The sequence below is a fragment of the Megachile rotundata genome, chromosome 13 (assembly GCF_050947335.1).
Source record: "Megachile rotundata isolate GNS110a chromosome 13, iyMegRotu1, whole genome shotgun sequence".
Lineage (NCBI taxonomy): Eukaryota > Metazoa > Arthropoda > Insecta > Hymenoptera > Megachilidae > Megachile > Megachile rotundata.
Window position 1 is genome coordinate 7,501 of NC_134995.1, and position 5,000 is coordinate 12,500.

The 5,000-nt window shown below is 47.9% G+C and overlaps 2 non-coding genes across 2 annotated transcripts in view; both read right to left on the reverse strand.

Annotated features, from left to right (window-relative positions):
- The window catches only part of LOC143265715 (large subunit ribosomal RNA), a 4,389-nt gene extending 2,575 nt beyond the window's left edge, over positions 1–1,814 (reverse strand). Inside the window, exon 1 of the ribosomal RNA XR_013040398.1 lies at positions 1–1,814. This exon is cut by the window's left edge and continues 2,575 nt beyond it. This is a non-coding gene — a ribosomal RNA (large subunit ribosomal RNA).
- A 1,820-nt stretch (positions 1,815–3,634) lies between these two features.
- LOC143265713 (5.8S ribosomal RNA) lies at positions 3,635–3,789 on the reverse strand. Its single transcript, XR_013040396.1, has one exon. It is a non-coding gene; the product is annotated as a 5.8S ribosomal RNA (ribosomal RNA).
- Between the last annotated feature and the right edge of the window lie 1,211 nt (positions 3,790–5,000).

The window sequence follows — 5,000 nt, forward strand, 5'->3', positions numbered from 1 at the left end:
TGCACCGACGGCGGCTCCAGGCAGGCTCACGCCCAGACCCTTCTGCGCACACCGCCGCGACCCTCCTACTCGTCAAGGCTTCATGGAGAACGGGAACTAAATCCCGTTCCTGCGCACTTGCCGTTGACGGCGGAGTATAGGCGCGACGCTTCAGCGCCATCCATTTTCAGGGCTAGTTGCTTCGGCAGGTGAGTTGTTACACACTCCTTAGCGGATTCCGACTTCCATGGCCACCGTCCTGCTGTCTTAAGCAACCAACGCCTTTCATGGTATCCCATAAGCGTCGACTTAGGCGCCTTAACTCTGCGTTTGGTTCATCCCACAGCGCCAGTTCTGCTTACCAAAATTGGCCCACTTGGCACTCTGATCCAAGAAAAATTTTATCAATTTATATCTCGTGGCTTCATGAAAATTCAAGCAAGCCAGAGATCTCACCCATTTAAAGTTTGAGAATAGGTTGAGGTCGTTTCGGCCCCAAGGCCTCTAATCATTCGCTTTACCAGATGAGACTCGTTATGCGTTCGAGTCGAGTGCCAGCTATCCTGAGGGAAACTTCGGAGGGAACCAGCTACTAGATGGTTCGATTAGTCTTTCGCCCCTATACCCAGTTCCGACGATCGATTTGCACGTCAGAATCGCTACGGACCTCCATCAGGGTTTCCCCTGACTTCGTCCTGACCAGGCATAGTTCACCATCTTTCGGGTCCCAACGTGTACGCTCTAGGTGCGCCTCTTCTCGCAATGAGAACGAGACGCCCCGGGAGTGCGAGGCCTAATCGTAACGAGGCCCATCCTCCCTTAGTCGACTTCACGGACGACTTTCACTTTCATTTCGCCTTTAGGTTTATCAAATCCCAATGACTCGCGTACATGTTAGACTCCTTGGTCCGTGTTTCAAGACGGGTCCCGAGAGTACCCAAAGCAATAGCGTCGCCGACCGGTAATTCAAAGTTTGGCCAGTCCAAGGACTCCGCCTGCCAACAGCCCGCCAGGCCCGGTTACGGCGCTAAGTCCGTACATCCGGTATCTAGACTGGAACGAGCTTGCGGCGGTCCTGGACGCAGTGCGTTCGAGAATTTTGCGGCCCGATACCGTCTGAGTACCGTCGCGCAGTCGGCCGGGCATCCAAGGGGCTGTCATCGTACGCTAAAAGCGACGGACAGTCTTCGCCTCGGGCCTTAGACCGACACGCAACGGGTCGCGACGTTCTACTAGGGGAGAAGTGCACGACTACATAGCCGGAACATTCGCCGCGGGTGGTGTGCCCACGCCGATGGGAAACCCGCCGTAACGGGACCATCCGGGGCACTATCGCACCAACACGGGAGCCAGCTTCGTTGACGATGAATCTCCCCATTCGATCTTTTGGGTTTCTCGGGTTTACCCCTGAACGGTTTCACGTACTCTTGAACTCTCTCTTCAAAGTTCTTTTCAACTTTCCCTCACGGTACTTGTTCGCTATCGGTCTCGTGGTCATATTTAGCCTTAGATGGAGTTTACCACCCACTTAGGGCTGCACTCTCAAGCAACCCGACTCTAAGGAGAGATCCACCCGAGACGCGTACCGGTCGCTACGGGCCTGGCACCCTCTATGGGTAAGTGGCCCCATTCAAGATGGACTTGGACGCGATTCGATGTCTCGGGATAAACGGATCCTCCTGAACACTACATTTCCCAGCGGCGTTAACCGCGGGATTCAGTGCTGGGCTCATTCCTGTTCGCTCGCCGCTACTAAGGAAATCCTTGTTAGTTTCTTTTCCTCCGCTTATTAATATGCTTAAATTCAGCGGGTAATCTCGCCTGCTCTGAGGTCGTCGAAATTTTATTATTTCTTTTCAAAGTTATACCACAAACTGTACGCTCTTTTCGGGGTTTCGACACGTAATACGAAAGGTATATTAATACCAACGACGCACAGGGATTATGTCGTTCGATTTTTTCCTTGTATCGTTCGATAACCAACTATTTTTCTCTTTTCGGATCAACACAATATCGTCGACTACTCGAAGGTACGTACGAGCCAAAATGAAAGCTCGGTGTCTCCTCTCTCTTTTGTTCGACAAAAGAAAAAAGGCACTTAAAACGCCGCATATTCGGGCAGGCGGGACAACGACAAAAAAAAAAAACGACGACGACGACGTCCGGTTGTTCTCGACTCGCGTCGGAGTATATATGTATATATTATAATCGGATATATCTTTTTATCTATCCAGGGCGCGTTAAAACAAACGACGAGGAGAGACTACGACAACGAGGAGATAAAGGTCGGACACCTTTTCTTCTTACCCTCGGCGCGCTCTCGCACACGATCGTTTCATGTTTCTTTTGTCCCCTAAAGGATACATATACCGTTACAACATATTTACGTTCGAATATACACTCGACGGTCGATAAACCGTAAAGACGCATCGTCCGATACGTTTTTTCTTTTGCTGTCGCGTTCCGACGCAAAATCCCAAGAAAAGGGCGAGAATGCCAGAGACAGCCATGTAAACCATCGGTGACTTATCATGGTCCAGAGAATAAAGGGTTAAAGGAAAAAAGAAATCCCATTTTTAACGTGCGTGGTACACCTTCGTCGTGTATATATCGTTCGATGAAACCACGAGCGCACAAAAGGAGGAACAAAAGCGTTTCGAGATCGATCTTCGGTGTAAATGTCATTGTTCATTTGCGTTCGACCGTTGTTCGATAAAAGAAATTTAACACACGAACAACAATGAAGGGAGACTCTCGCAAGACGATCACCAAATAAGCGTTTATCGTTCGATCGGTCCGGGTTTTTCAACGTCCGTCCGGCACAATTATGCACTTCGAGGACTGGACGACCGGAACCCGTATTGGGATCGCGCGGTCTTCCGCTTCTAATCAACGACAACGAAGCGATCTGCGCTTGTAAATGTTAAAAAAAACGTGGCGAAGCTACGATCTCGTAATAATTTAACCGTGAAAGAGCTTCCGTCGCACGTTTATTTTTAACTTTTCCCCTCGTTGTATAAACTTTCGCACCGTCGAAAAAAAAATTCGACAATCATTTCAGACAACGTCGGGAGCGCGGAGAAACGCCGTAAACACGCTCTACTCTCGGCTTGCTTCCTTCAATTGGTGTCTAACAATTCTCTCGCAGGGCGAAGAATCATTTTCTCTCTCGTCTAAATATCCTTCTGTAGTTAGGTGTTTTCGACTCGGGAGCGCTCTTTCACGGGCGGTCGTATATGGTCTCTTTTAGGGGTTTAACTAGAAACCACGACTCACGCAAGCCGAGATAAGCGCATTCCGCCGAGAAGATCCTAAAAACTAAGAATTGCGAGATATACGAAAATGTTCTTCTGTCGCCTGTGAAAAAAATGAACACTAGCAAAGAGAGGGCGAGACACGAACGTTCCATTTAACATTCTCCGCGTCAAACGCCGACGAAATGTCCAACCATCGCTCGTACGTTTTCGCCAATTTCGCAAGTTGTTCTCTCTCTCGCGTTCGACCATCGGATCCCGCTCCGAAACGTTCGACTTTTCGGCGTTTAACAGTTTCGTTTTATCTAGTCGAACGACGAGCGGTACCGAAAAAAATTTAACAATGAAGAGAAAACCTTTTGCTGCTAAAGGCAAACGCAAGCAGTCTTTAGTTATATAAACGACCCTCAGCCAGGCGTGGTCCAGGAATTGTATCCGTGGACCGCAATGTGCGTTCGAAATGTCGATGTTCATGTGTCCTGCAGTTCACACGTTGACGCGCAATTAGCTGCGTTCTTCATCGACCCACGAGCCAAGTGATCCACCGTTCAGGGTAATCGTATAAAAATTTTTGTTCATATTTAACAACTCAGCGTCTGAAAACCAGTATGTACGTGATTTATTTAACCTGGTTTATAAATTCGTTCGATTGTCCATAGAATACTAACTCCAATCCAAGCGCAAGATCGAGTATCGGTATTCGGACGTCGTCCCGTCATAGCTCTGTTCACAGATTTACCCGAGCTGATTGATGATTAAGACGACACGATAACGTCCATGGACGGGTAAAGGACCGTATAAAACTACAGAACCGCCGATGAAACAACGCTCTGTGACGCATTTCTCTTCGTGCGGCGAGTTTTCAGTCCGTTCCGGGTGGTAAAGTCATTCAAAAACCGTGGAAAATACGAAACGCGCTGTCGCGCGTAACACAGAGTCTCCTGCTCGCTGCTTACATATATTGGACGTCTTGGCGGTATCGCGAGATTCAATACGGACACTCCATGGCCGGCGTCAGATCGGTCTACCAACGAAGGAGACTACGCTATCGTTTTCGCTTCTCAGCCGGTCCGTAAAGCGATACGTTACCATATCGTCCGTCGTAAGCAGGCGGACTCTCGTGAAGTTGCGACTTCGTTCGTCGAAGCGGTTTCGTGGTTCGATTTCCATCGGTTACCCGGACACCCCCCGCGTGAAAGCCTCCGTGTCACACTCTAAATTTCGTTTCTCGTTTAACACGAAATAGAGAGAGGCTAAAAGGGGGTGTTCCCTTTGGTCCAAAGACAAAATTTATAGAGAGAAAGAAAATAAAATGAGAGTCTCTCACGAAGCGGGCGAAAAAAAAAAAACAAGAAATTTAACAATTTTTTTTCGCAAACCCATGCATTTCGTTACCAAACGTCCCAAAATATTTCTTTATATTCTCTCTCGTGTTTTCACACGGGGTCGAGAGAGTACGCAACACGAATCAAGAATAAAAATTATAGAAAGGAAAGTCCGATAAGAATATTTCGAGATTCTTATAACCTTCACCTCTTCCTTACTTCTCCGAAATCTCTCCGCTTTCCTGGCGCGTATCTATTTAACAATTTCGATTCTCTCCTCCTTTTAACTCAGACGTCGCAACGAACGGGTACACCATGCATACGATCCATTTTTTACATAACGAACCTTCTGCCGGTAAAATTCGCGACAGATTCATTTATGTATAGATATATTTTTATATGAGAATGTTCGGGATTTTCCTTCGTGTTCAAGTTGAACATT